Source organism: Zootoca vivipara, chromosome 5 (assembly GCF_965207765.1).
Source record: "Zootoca vivipara chromosome 5, rZooViv2.hap1.1, whole genome shotgun sequence".
Taxonomy (NCBI): Eukaryota; Metazoa; Chordata; class Lepidosauria; order Squamata; family Lacertidae; genus Zootoca; species Zootoca vivipara.
The window spans coordinates 96076329-96091007 of record NC_142588.1 but is presented as its reverse complement, the minus strand read 5'-3'; the positions used below and the strand labels follow the sequence as shown (position 1 = coordinate 96091007).

The 14679-nt window shown below is 47.3% G+C and overlaps 1 protein-coding gene across 5 annotated transcripts in view; it reads left to right on the top strand.

The window, feature by feature from the left end:
• Positions 1 to 14679, top strand: part of LPP (LIM domain containing preferred translocation partner in lipoma) — a 277203-nt gene that overhangs the window by 121173 nt on the left and 141351 nt on the right. The window lies entirely within an intron of this gene.

Here is a 14679-nt window from a genome sequence, read left to right as displayed (position 1 = left end):
TTTGTGGTATACGGTTCCTTTTTTGTTGTGGCATTTTTATCCTTTCGTTATTTCATTTTTTTAAACTTCTCTGCAAGGTGCTCTAAGAATCTGTTGATGGGGAGGTAAAAAATGAATCAAATGTACACATAAATAAAATAAGCTACAGCTCCTCACCAAGGTGATTCAAATCTTGTGTCCAGGTAAATATTATGGTCTGACTGCTCCAGGTGTGCATGTTCTATTCTGTTTCTTGTGGAAGTGAAACAGGGATGTGCAGAGCACCCTTAAGCCCATCTCGCCCCTCCTTTGTGGGCTTTCCCAAATCTTTTCCAAGTCTTTCCTTATCTACAAGGGCTAGAATACTGAAAGAGGGAATGGAATAATATAACCATGGAACTGCAGGCTTGAATGGGACCCCAAGGGCCATCTAACCCAGGCATCCCCAAACTTCGGCCCTCCAGATGTTTTGGACTACAATTCCCATCTTCCCCGACCACTGGTCCTGTTAGCTAGGGATCATGGGAGTTGTAGGCCAAAACATCTGGAGGGCCGCAGTTTGGGGGTGCCTGGCCTAACCCAAACCCCTGCAATGAAAAAGTGAGAAAGCGCCAATTCTATACTTGAACAATATTAAGAGAGCTGGGTTTGTGTGTGTGTGTGTATGTGTGTCATAGCTGCCAAGTATCCCGTATCCACCGGGAAAACCCCTTTTTTCTCACCGTTTCCCGGCGGTCTCCCGTTTGGCAGAGAATCCCGGCATTGTCCCTTAAATTCGATTCTTCCTGGCGGCCATTTTTCTGGTGCCGCTTTGCCCTTCTATGGGCACCAGAAAATGGCGGCGCCGGCACCGGAAGTCGCTTCCGCGCATGACCGGAAGTTGCGTGACGCGACTTCCGGTGGCGCTTCGCCCTTCTATGGGCATCAGAAAATGGCGCCGGCGGCGCCGGAAGTCGCTTTTACGTGTTTCCGGTCATGCGCGGAAGCGACTTCCGGCGCTGGCGCCGCCATTTTCTGGTGCCCATAGAAGGGCGAAGCGCCACCGGAAGTTGCGTCACACAACTTCCGGTCGTGCGCGCGCTGCCGATCCCGGATCTTTATGATCCGGACTTGGCAGCTATGGTGTGTGTGTGTGTGTGTGTGTGTGTGTGTGTGTCTTTTTGGCTAGTGGGGTCGACCAACCATCTGTCATCCAGCCCGCCAGCCCAGCTGTCAAAATTGGCTTGTGGAGGAGGTTGGTGTGGGTGCCAACAGTGACCAAGTAGGATCTGGGGTGCTCTGCCCTGCTTTTTGCTTCTCATCCTGCCCCACACCAGCTCTGTTTCTCCCTGCCCCACACCTGACACCAAGGTAGGAGATCAGGTGTGGGGGCTGGTGTGTGTGTTTGGTGGGCAAACGACCTCTTGGGGAGCAAATGGAGGGGGCTGGTGGGGCAGGGGGTCCCCACCACCCTGAGGTGGAATTGAGAGTGACCGGGTGGGAAGAAGGCATCTTGGCTTGTAGAGTGAGGTCCCAGACGCACCTGCCGGCCTGAGATTCTGCCCCTTTCTTGTAAGCCGCATACTATCTCTGCAATGTTGGACGGGATTTCCCTTCTCCTTCCAGAAACATAATTAAGTCAAGAATAGAACTGCTATTTCTTACTCGGCTCTGTCTGTTAGTTACTCTGATAGAAGCCATCTGGTTTCTTTTTACAAACTTGTATCCAAAGAAACGTTGGATTTCTCTCTCCCCCCCCCCCCCACAATGTCAGTCTCTGTGAGCGTTCAGAGCCTTTTCTTTCTTTTGTGCTCAGCTGCACCAGAATAATTTCTTTTTGGGGGGGGCGGGAAGACAGACCCAAATTCCATGCATTCCTCGTGCCTCTTGCTCCTTTGCGCTTTTCTGCCCTACCCCCTTAGGGTAAAATCCTGCTTGTCCTGTGCTGGGCGGCTGCGATGCTTCTGTAGGCTTTCTGCTGCCCTTTGGAAACTGTTGCCATAGAGTCATAGATTTGCAGGGCTGGAAGGGACCTCAGCGGTCAGCTAGTCTACCCCCCCTGCAATGGAGGAATCACAGCTAAGGAATTCCTGACAGATGGCCATCCAACCTCTGCTTCAAAGCCTCCACGGAAGGAAAGTCCTCAACTTCTCAAGAGAGTCTGTTCCACTGTCAAACGGCTCTTACCCTCAGAAGGTTCCTCCTGATGCTTAGTCACATCTCCTTTCTTGTAAGTTGAAGCCATGGGTTCGAGTCCTACCCTCTGGAGCTGGAGAAAATGATGTGCAGCATCATGGGGTTTCAGCAAATACTTCTCACACACCTTATCTTTCAGAGACACCAGGCCTGGGGATTAGTTGTGGGGTTGTTGTCAGGGAGTTATTTCTGCTGTTGCTGCTGGTGGTGGTTTTTTGTGTCTCTATTTTAGATCTTCTGATTTATGCAGAAATGGTTCAGTTCATTTGTGGGTTTTGAAATATTGTTAATGAGTACTTTTGTTATGTTGCGGTTATGCATTTTTTTCATGTTGTAAGCCGCCTTGAGCATGGCTCGAACTGCAGAAAGTCGCCGGGCAAATAAAATTATGCATTGTGTAAATGCATAAGAACTAGAAACTTAAAAAAGATGGAGGACTGGCAATCAAAAGTTTCCAAACTCTGTGTCTGGTAGGGATTAATAAGTTAATGCTCACTTGCACATATTGTCTGCAATTTGAAGTTTCCTCAGATCACCACTCCAAGGTGAATGTTGAACTAACATCTGGGACACTACGTGGTTCTGGGTCAAGAAACCGAAATATTGCAAACACATGTTGTTTTTAAATGAACTTGCAAGATTTTAGAATCATGCTACCATCTGTTTTGCTTTTGGAACATACAAATGGGTGTGTTTCTGATTGGCTTTGTACACCCTTGTGCTAATTAATTGAAACAAACAATGTCGTTCATTGTACAAAACTCACATATACATGTACAAACCCACATATACGTACATTAGTAACGGATATGATCTCCATCAGGAGGACCTTAGTAACGGATATGACCCACTGGTCCCATCCCCTCCTGGCAAATAGAAGGGGAAGAAATGGAGGCAGTGAGAGATTTTACTTTCTTGGGCTCCTTGATCACTGCAGATGGTGACAGCAGTCACGAAATTAAAAGACGCCTGCTTCTTGGGAGAAAAGCAATGACAAACCTAGACAGCATCTTAAAAAGCAGAGACATCACCTTGCCGGCAAAGGTCCATATAGTTAAAGCTATGGTTTTCCCAGTAGTGATGTATGGAAGTGAGAGCTGGACCATCAAGAAGGCTGATTGCCGAAGAATTGATGCTTTTGAATTATGGTGCTGGAGGAGACTCTTGAGAGTCCCATGGACTGCAAGAAGATCAAACCTATCCATTCTGAAGGAAATCAGCCCTGAGTGCTCACTGGAAGGACAGATCGTGAAGCTGAGGCTCCAATGCTTTGGCCACCTCATGAGAAGAGAAGAATCCTTGGAAAAGACCCTGATGTTGGGAAAGATTGAGGGCACTAGGAGAAGGGGACGACAGAGGGCGAGATGGTTGGACAGTGTTCTCGAAGCTACGAACATGAGTTTGACCAAACTGCGGGAGGCAGTGCAAGACAGGAGTGCCTGGCATGCTATGGTCCATGGGGTCACGAAGAGTCGGACACGACTTAACAACGACAACATGACCTCTGCTAGTTTAAAGCAGTATTTGAACACGGTTTGAACACTAGTTTCGAACAGTCACTGTTGATTTTCGGATCCCTGTCCACACTTGAATCAACGCCTGGATGAGCTTCTCCATAGTCGTACAGTCTACAGCATGGAGGCGACTTTTGCATATAGCCCACAAATTCTCAATGGGATTTACGTCCGGGAAATTCCCTGGCCAATCAAGTACCTGTATTTGCTGCTCTGTCCTGAATTTCATCACCTTTTTCGATGTGTGACAGGGGGCTAGGTCCTGCTGCAATATCCCAGTACTGTCAGGATACCTCTTTTCCAGCTCTGGAATAACTCTCTTTCGTAGAACCTCAATATATTTTGGCAAGCGCGTCATTCCTTCTATTAGCTGCAGGCTTCCAACACCATAAAGATCAACTGACTTTTCGTGTTTGTTTTGAGTACAGGATTATGAGTAAGATAGAAAACATGCTTTGTTTCAATTAATTTGCACAAGGTTGTACTCTGCTGAAAATCTGGGCAAATATATAGAATTAATAATAATAATAATAATAATAATAATGGCAGCTATCCTCTGCTGCTCTTGCTCATTCTGATACAGTGGGACCTCGGTTTATGAACACCTCGGTTTACGAATTTTCGGTTTACGAACGCTGCGGACCCATCTGGAATGGATTAATCCACTTTCCATTACTTTCGATGGGAAAATTTGCTTCAGTTTATGAACGCTTCAGTTTATGAACAGACTTCCGGAACCAATTACGCCCATGCTTCGGGTTAAGTACGCTTCAGGTTGAGTAATTCGCGGACCCGTCTGGAATGGATTAATCCACTTTCCATTACTTTCAATGGGAAAGTTCGCTTCAGTTTATGAACGCTTCAGTTTATGAACAGACTTCCGGAACCAATTGTGTTCATAAACCGAGGTACCACTGTATAGAGATAGGGTTGCCAGACTCAATAGAGGACAGGACTTCTGTGCCTTTAATTGCCCTGCTCTCTTTTGAGTCTGGAAACCTTAAAGAGAAATCAGCAGACCCTTTGTTTAATTTCCAAGCAAAGAGTCTGCTGGTTTCTCTTTAAGGTTTCCAGACTCAAAAGAGAGCAGGGCAATTAAAGGCACAGAAGTCCTGTCCTCTATTGAGTCTGGCAACCCTATATAGAGATTGGGAAAGAGGTTTTTCTGGTTTGCTTCCAAGCATTTGGAAATTGACAGGGATTTTAAAAAGTCCTTTCTACTCTGCTTTGCGGCATTCCTAAACCAAGCGACACGGGTCAGTCAAAGAGAACTTGCTCACTGGTTGGCTTAGTTTAAATAATCTCTGCAACCTTTTCATGCCAAACCCTCATTTTATCTGCAACACACAAGAAAGAAAGTATATTACTCAGTTAACCCATCACCTCTGGAACTTGACTGTGTTACTTACCTGTCTTGGGGGACCTGTGCAAATTATAAGAATAAGAGAATAATAATAACAACCTCGAAGTGCAAATGCCACTCCTGAAGCTGGCTGACTTTGGTTTTGCTTATGACTGCAACTAGTTGTAAGTACGTTATAACTATGATTTTTGAATCTTGTTTTATTTTGCTCCTCTATTTGAAGGTTTTGTTTAATATTGCCCAGGTTCAATATCCCACAGATGTATTGCAACCAAAAAATGAGGGGCTTTGTGAGAGCGGTATTGAATTTTCTTTTTGTGACAATTTCAAAAGTTTAAATTACATTAGAAAGGAAAGGAAAAAGGGGAAAAGAAAGGAGCTTACTCATGGTCTGGGCTCTGCTGCTGCAGCAAAAAAACCCACACGGTTGAATGACGCAGATATATATGGAATAAATTGCAAATCGGAGGGGGCGGCTTCAGGAGGGGCAGGAGATTTCTCTTAGAATGGGCTTTGCAGAGTCTAAGGCTGATTCTGAAGAGCCCTCCAGAAGTCATTGATTTTTGCCTAATGGCATCTGCTCTCTGCTGGTGCAACGGATAATGGAGCTGGCTGGTGATTTGCAGGGGCTTGAAGACTAAACCAAGACAAGGCCCTCCTGCAAGGCCAGGTTGTAACTCCCCACCCATATTATTATTATTATTATTATTATTATTATTATTATTATTATTATTATTCCCACCCTTCATCCAAAGATCACAGGGCTGCTTACCACTATTCTTAGTATTCTTATTAGGACTATCCTAGAATCATAGAATTGTAGAGTTGAAAGGGACACCAAGGGTCATCTAGCTCAACCCCGTGCAATGCCAGAATCTAATTGTCGAAGTAGTGCAATACTGTATACCTTTTCAGGAGTGGCAATTGGGATTGTCTGAAGTATGGCCGCACCATAGGGACAATGGAAGCTGCCTAATACAGAGTGAGATCAATTGGTCTATATTATAATAATAGATAATAGATTACACACACACACACACACACACACACACACCCTGCCCATCTGGCTGGGTTTCCCCAGCCACTCTGGGCGGCTCCCAACAGAATTAAAAGCACAATAGAACATCAAACATGAAAAACTTCCCTGAACAGGCCTGCCTTCAGATGTCTTCTAAAAGTCAGATAGTTGTTTATTTCCTTGACATCTGATGGGAGGGTGTTCCACAGGGCTGGTGCCACTACTGAGAAGGCCCTCTGCCTGGTTCCCTGTAACCTCACTTCTCACAGGGCGGATAATAATAATAATAATAATAATAATAGACTTTGCACCAGGATGTGTGCAGCAATTGCTCTAGCTCAGCAGTAGAACACCTGTATGGTATGCAGGAGATGCCATACTTCGATCCATGTTGGATCCAAGTAGGATTTGCCTTCTGCAATGCTGGACAGCTGCTGCCACCAAGGGCAGATCCACCCCACACATTTGAAGCGAATCCAGTGCACATGACTTGCCCCAAAGAATATTGGGAAGTGAAGTCTGTTCAGGGTGCTAGAATTGTATTTCTGTAGGAACTGTGTCTCTGGAAAGAGGAAACTACAGTTCCCAGAATTCTTTGGGGGGGGGGCATATGCGCTTCAGATGTGTGTTTCTTGGGTGTGCTTTAAAAGTGGACTTGCTCCCAGAAAAGACAATACAGTTGTACCTCAGCTCCCAAACGCCTTGACTCCCGAACAAATCGGCCCGCGAATGATCGAAACCCGGAAGCGAGTGTTCCAGTTTTCAAACGATTTTCGGACGCCGAATGTCTGGTGCGGCTTCCTATTGGCAGCAGGGCACTCCTGCCAGCCAATCGGAAGCTGCGCTTTGGTTTCCAAACATTTTGGAAGTCGAATGGACTTCCGGAATAGATTAGGTTCGAGAGCCAAGGTACGACTGTACTGGGCTAGATTGGACAAAGGTCTGACTCTGTTCATTGAGGGAGGGGGCACCATAGCCCAGTGGCAGAGGTTCAGTCCCTGAGGCCATCCTCAGGACTCCCTGCCTGAAACCTTGGAGGGCTGCTGCCAGTCAGTGTGGACAGTACTGAGCTCTATGGACCAGTGGCTCCATTCATTCTTTTAACAGGCACCCCTAGTAGCTCTTGATATGCTTGCCCTGCACAAATGGGGATTCGATCCTCCACTGCTTTCTTGCAGCCCCAAAATCTTTTGGGGGGAAGTAGGGGCTGGGGGGGACATGACCCTTAAAAATCAGGAGCTCCACCTCTTTTGAAAACCATATTAAATTAATGGACGGCACCCCAACCAGATGCTATATTTAATGTCTTCTCCTCGCCATTGCAACCTCTTTCCTAGTGATTCATCCAGACAGTGTCCTGTTTGTGAACCACAGGGTATTAATTTGAGCAAAAGGGTGTTTTTATTGGAGGGGGGGTATCTTGGAAAGGGGGCGGGAAGCAAAATTAAAAATCCTGACATACTTAGTGATGGCATGAAATTGTGTTTTTGAGAACAGCTACTGCCAGTACATCTCTCCTCGGCTATATTAAACCTGTTTTGAAAAAGATAAAGGTTACTCGGTCTATATTTACCCATGGTGTTTGTGCTTAATGAAGGTACAACATTCTAGCAAAGAGAAAAATGCTTTTAATGTCAGAAAGAAGCAGCTCCATCTAAGCCTTTCAGGAGCCCCAAAATAGCCATTTTTATTTTATTTTTTTCTCCTTCACCATCTCCCAATTCTTAAAGAGATATTATACCTATGTGCCGCCCCATCAATGGACATCAGAAGAGCCTGCTGTAGGATCAGGCCAGAGGACCTTCTAGGCCAGCACCCTGTCCTCACAGTGGCCAATCAGATGCTCCAATGGAAACCCCAAAAGCAGGATTCGAGCATTAGAGCAACTCTCCCCACTTGTGATAACCATCCACAGGAGGGAGAAACAAAGCCATTGTGGCTCATACCCATTGCCTGCATGGAATTGTCTCATCTTTTAAAGCTGTCCAAGTTGCTGGCTGTCAACAAATCTAGTGGAAGAGAGTTCCAGAGTCTAACCGTGTGCCGGCACGGAAGACTAGGCTTCAGAGAAATAGCCGCCCATGAATGCTGCTGCATCCTGATTTCCTGTTGGGTGGGGAAAGCCTGAAGGAGGCCACCCACCCATAGTTGCTTGGGCTTTCGGAAGAGGGAAGAGAGGGACATATCTACCTATTTGGTGGTTATGCCCAAAGAGAATGCAATGCTTGGGAAAAATGCGTAGCTATACAAATAACCATAGCGGGGTATATGGTACCCTTGAGACCATTTGCCATTCTTAGAGAATGTTACTAGCAGTAGGAACAAAGAGGTCTCTTGCTAACAGCAGGCAAATTTCACAATGGCAATGCCCCCGTCCCTCCTATTAAGGAGTGGTTTGACAGAAGTGTGAGATAATGGAGAAAATAGCTATCCAAATCAGAGCCGCTGCACTCCCTAATTTCAAGGACGATTTGTCGGGGAAATGGTTCTCATTTCTAGCTTGTGCTGACTCTAAAAGGTTGTGAGTAAAATATACGTAGAGCTCATTCATTCATTTTGAAGAGCGGGCTGTAAGAGCAAGTCAGAAGTACCTCCTAGTGGTGCAGCAATAAAACTGCCAGCACATTTGCAAAAGCTAAGCAGGGCCCGGTATGGTTTCAAATTGGACGGGGGACCATTTGTTGCAGTTCAGGGGGGTTGGACTAGATGTCCCTCTGGGGTCTCTTCCAATTCTACCATTCTGTGATTCTATGGTGCATTCAAACTCTATACAGTATTGTAATTTGTGATGGAGCACGGCTGCATCTTATGCAGGGGTTTGGCTCCCAGGGTTCCATGAAAAATGCATATACCCAAACCTTTGAGCTGGCCCCAGAGAGCTGAAAAGCTCTTTTTGTGCCTGGTAAAGCAAGCACAAAAAGAGTTTCTAAGGTTTCCGCCGTGGAGGGCAAAGCCTGTTCAGCAAAAGGGCTCTGGGAGACTAGGGATCCTGGTGCAAGGTCTTCTGGGAACTCAGATGCCCCTGCCTGATCTCATGGGAACATCCCAGAATTGGTGCCTTGTCGCCCAAGCAAGGTGGAAAGTTTGACAGAAACACGGCCGGTAACCCCAGGCGGACCCACCCCAAAGGGCTTTAAAGCTTTCCACCTTGCTTGGATTCACTGCAAGAAGTGAGGTTGCAAGGAACCAGGCAGAGGGCCTTCTCGGTGGCGGCGCCCGCCCTGTGGAACGCCCTCCCATCAGATGTTGAGGAAATAAACAACTATCTGACTTTTAGAAGACGTCTGAAGGCAGCCCTGTTTAGGGAAGTTTTTGATGTTTGATCTTTTACTGTGTTTTTAATATCCTGTTGGAAGCCACCCAGAGTGACTGGGGAAACCCAGCCAGATGGGTGGGGTATAAATAACTTATTATTATTATTATTATTATTATTATTATTATTATTATTATTGATTATGCTATTCCAACCAGCCCTCCTTCGGCTGAAATTGTGCGAGTCTAAATGTTTGTTAAGATGCGATCACATTATACGTCAGGTTAGACTTTCAATGAATTTGAATTGATCTTTGGCGCCCCGGAAAAGGAAATGTGTAAATGAAAATGGTTAGTTCTGTTTGAAATGGGCGTTTACATTGATGAATGGTTGGTTAGTATAATGGGGGGCGGGGGCGGATCCAATGAAGACATTTAACAACAACAACAACTATAATAAAATAAATAAATAAATAATGAAGGGAAAGCGGAGAAAGGTCACTTGGTGATGATTCCTTGGGAATACAGGACTTTTCCCCGTCCTTCTCTGACTTTCCTCCTCTCACTGCTGAAAATCCCAAGGGCAGGGAACTCCTTTGAAGCTGTTTTTTTTTGGGGGGGGGCTTTCCGCCCCTGAGGGGACCCAGGTGGCGCTGTGGTTAAACCACTGAGCCTAGGGCTTGCTGATAAGAAGGTCGGCGGTTTGAATCCCTATGACGGGGTGAGCTCCCGTTGCTTGGTCCCAGCTCCTGCCAACCAGCAGTTCGAAAGCACGTCAAAATGCAAGTAGATAAATAGGAACCGCTACAGCGGGAAGGTAAACGGCGTTTCCGTGCGCTGCTCTGGTTTGCCAGAAGCAGCTTTGTCATGCTGGACACATGACCTGGAAGCTATACGCTGGCTCCCTCGGCCAATTATGTGAGATGAGCGCGCAACCCCAGAGTCGGTCACGACTGGACCTAATGGCCAGGGGTCCCTTTACCTTTACCTTTTCCGCCCCTGAGGAGCGATGGTGGACTTGACAATGTGAATGGGTAACCCAGGAGGTCCCACTGGTGGCAACAAGTTGTCAGAAAACTGGACAGTGATGTCAACTTGACCTTGCCGTGAAGATGCATTCTGTCTTGGTGGAGGGCCCTCTCAGAGATCAGCCATGCAAAGGGGAGGCGGTAACATTTATTAAGCTACGGGGAATGTGTCTGCAGTTCGACACTGATGCGAAGGAAGCGCTCCATTTTACTTTGCCTTGATTTTTAATGCTTGGCCTTCCCTTGTAATTCAAGTGCCCCGGAGAGGATGTTTTGTTTTGTTCTTTGCTGCTGAGTCAAGCAGCCTGGTTACATAGGAACTTAGGAAGCTGCCCTTGTACCAAATCACACCATTGGTCCACAAGGCTTGGTATTGCCTGCGCTGACTGGCAGCAGCTCTCTGGGGCTTCAGGCAGGAGTCTCTCCCAGACCTACCCAGATATGCTGAGGATCGAACCTGGCAACCTCTGCAGGCAAGGAAGGTGCTCTGCAGTGAGCGCCGTTGGGCCAGGTCCTACCCTCTGGAGAAGTAGAAAACCAGCTTGCTCCATCTTCTAAGCGACAGCCCTTCAGAAGGGTTCTCATATCTCTGTCTCTTCTTATCCAGGCTAAACATGCCCAGCTCCTTCAACTGTTCTTCATAAGGCTTGGTTTCCAGACCTTTGGTCATCTTGGTCACTCTCCTCCGCGCACCTTCCAGCTTGTCAACATCCTCCCAAAATTGTGGTCTGACCAAGGCAGAAGCAGGGGCGAAGGAAGGCGTTGTGACACCCGAGGCGGACATCGCTACATAGGGTGCATGTGCGGCATCACTACGTATGACGGCGCATGCGCTGTACGTAGCGACGTCGTACATGCGCTATATAGCGGTTTGTGCCAACGCCACTCCAGCGCCGTACGGACGGTGCCGGGGTCCTCTGCTGGCGGCTGCTGGGGGGATCAGCTCAAAGTTGTTGAGCTTTTTTTTAGGGAGGAAATGCCCCATTTTTGAGGGGTACAGCCCAGGGAGAGGGGGCGGGGCTAGAAGGGGACCAGCGACCAACCGCGATCTACCAAAGCCTCGCAGGGGCCTGCCTTAAGGTCATTTTGAGTCTCAATTCTGTCTTAGATACCCCTCCCAGTTTGGTGTCATCCGCAAATTTGATGAGCACCCCCTCAATTCCTTCATCCAACTTGTTTATAAAGACTTTGAACCGCATCAGGCCCAGGACAGAACTCTGCAGAGAACCCCACGTCTCACTTTAATTTCTTCCCATTAATAATGTTTTCATCCCTATTGGAAGCCGCCCAGAGTGGCCAGGGCAACCCTGACAGATGGGTGGGATTCAATCAATCAATCAATCAATCATAATCCACTTTGAATGCACAAATCTAATGTTCTTGGCTGTTTTGGCAAAACGGTAATGTTCTGGAGGCTCTCAGATCAGGAGGCAAGGGAGTTTTAAGGCCCATTTTTTGTTTTTATTTTTTTTAAAAAAGAGGGATGGAGATGGCGAGACTGCCAAGTGGTGCTTCCAGAGGCCACTCCCTGCCCCCTGACCCCCCCCCCCCGCCCTGGTGGTGGAGAGTTTAATGTGGCTCATTGCCCCACAACATGCCTGGGGTTTGAGGCTGCGCTCAGACAGCCTTTGCCGTTTGCCATAATCGGGTCAAAAGAGAACGCGCAAAGTATTAGTGTGTTCCTTAGCAACTGGTCCCAGGAGGAAGGAAGAAAAAGAACTGCGCAAACAAGAAAGACTACCTGGGCCAGGGAAGCGGAAATATAACATATCTTTCCTTCTTTCTTTCCTTTTCTCTCAAGCTCTCCTGGTTAATATAGATAGGTCTCCCAATGTCTTGTGCCCACCTTATCATAGTTGTCTTTACCAATTCATCCTTCAATTCCCATTCCAAGAGATAATTATATATTTTAGCTATTGATTTTTCTTTATTTACTATTAGAAACTCCTCCAATTTAGAATTCCCTTCTTGAAACCCAATCTCTTTATGTTTCTGGAATAAACTTTGCACCTGGCAGTATTGTAACCAGCTTGTGCAATGATCTTTTAATTGTTGGTATGGTTTTAATTTTAATTGTTCATTCTCCTTTATTAAGAGCTCCTGGTATGTTATCCATTTCCCTTCTTTATTTTTGTAAAATAGAGATGTCATCTCAAGGGGGGAGGCCCATTTAGGTATTTTTGGTTCTAAAATTTCTTTATGCTCTTTCCAAATCTTTAATAAGGATTTTTTAATTTCATGATCCGTGAACTCCTTGTATCCCCCCTTTTTCTCCTCCAGTAAGTACGCATGCCATCCCTGGTTGTTCTTAAAACCCTCTACATTTAGCATTTTGCTCTCTCCATCTTTCTGCCTGCCATTTCTTTCCAACAAAACCATCCCAATGCAATAATGGAATCGCCTGAGGCCATACTTTGAAGGAAGTGGTCTGCGGGGGGCTTGTTTGGAGAATCACCGTTTGTTTGTTTTTTACTTCATTTATTATATCCCACCTTTTTTCTCCAAGGAACTCAAGGGGGGCGTGTATACGGTTCTCTCACTCTTCATTAAAAATTTTTACTATGTAAAGCGGGGAACTTTTGAATAGAGCTATCCCTAGAAAGGGACCCAGGTGGCGCTGTGGTTAAACCACTGAGCCTACGGCTTGCTGATCAGAAGGTCAGCAGTTCGAATCCCTGTGATGGGGTGAGCTCCCGTTGCTTGGTCCCAGCTCCTGCCCACCTAGCAGCTCGAAAGCACGTCAAAGTGCAAGTAGATAAATAGGAACCGCTACAGCGGGAAGGTAAACGGCGTTTCCATGTGCTGCTCTGGTTTGCCAGAAGCGGCTTTGTCATGCTGGCCACATGACCTGGAAGCTATATGCCGGCTCCCTCGGCCAATAATGCGAGATGAGCGCGCAACCCCAGAGTCGGTCACGACTGGACCTAATGGTCAGGGGTCCCTTTACCTTTACCTTTATCCCTAGAAAGGTGGTGGCTGAATTGGAACGGATCTGCCTGGTGTGCCTTTCCTTGTTCCCGTAGAAGTGACCCTGCAGCCGATCTGTTGCCAAAAGCCTTTCTGAGCTGTAGTGCCAGGCCTTGGGCGTGCGTTTGGGCAGAGGTATTTCTCTCCCACGGTAGAAAATGGTGCGTGAGGCATCTCTGAGAGCCAGAAAACCTTGACATTTAGCTGGATAAGTGTGGCCTTGCTTGCGGAGACATGGGGGTGCTCAGAAACCAGTTCAAGGGTCTCATGCTGAGAGCAGCTCCAGGATGTGGGGCTGGAGGAGGCGGGCAGCAGCCTCCAGTGGGGAAGAGGCAGAGGCTGGACGTTGCACCTCCCGGCTCAGCTGGCCGCTTCGTGCCACGGTGGCCATGGCAGACAGAGGCTCTGGGTGCAGCGCTGCTTCGGCGTGGCATGGCGGAGGCGGCGAGCTGATGTCAGGAGGCGCCGTGGCCAGCCTGTAGCAGTGACCAGAGGAGGAATGTGCACTGGGAGAAGAAATGCCATGGGCCCATGGCACGTCTCTGCAGCAGCCCAACTGGACCCCTTTCTCTGCCCCAGCTGCAACAAAACATGTCTCTCCCACATCGGGCTCTGCAGCCACAACAGGCGCAGTTTGACTTCATCCCCAAAGGCACACTCCTCCATTGTCTCCTGAGACAGATGCCTAATAATAATAATAATAATGGCCAGGAGAGCACACTGCCCAGAGCAGTAGCTCGGCTACAAATGCCGAAAAGAAGAAAGAAAAAGTTTTCTTCCCCAGTCTTCAGCAAGAGAAGACTTTCCTTTGCTATTTTTAGGACTACCGGTAAGAGAGACTTCCGGATGTTTTCCCCTCGCTGCTCTGCAGAGAGAGAGAGAGAGAGAGAGAGAGAGAGAGAGAGCCCCAGGAGGCTGGCAGTGGTGACTCAGGCCAAGAAGGGAGAAGCTTCCGCGAAGCTACCAGGCAGTGTGACCACGGGCCAAAGGCAGAACTTCTGCAAAGCTGAATCTGCTTTAGGCTCTGCCACATCCCCACCCTCTGTGCTGAATGATGTTTTTGTAGTGTGGTGTAGTGGTTAAGAGCGGTAGACTCGTAATCTGGGGAACCGGGTTCGCGTCTCCGCTCCTCCACATGCAGCTGCTGGGTGACCTTGGGCTAGTCACACTTCAAAGAAGTCTCTCAGCCTCACTCACCGAACAGAGTGTTTGTTGTGGGAGAGGAAGGGAAAGGAGATTGTTAGCCGCTTTGAGACTCCTTCAGGTAGTGATAAAGCGGGATATCAAATCCAAACTCTTCTTCTTCTTTTTATTTTTGCTATTTGTGACCTGGGCTTAATTTCTCCTGCTCTTTCTCTATCCAGGGCCAGATTTAGCTTTGAT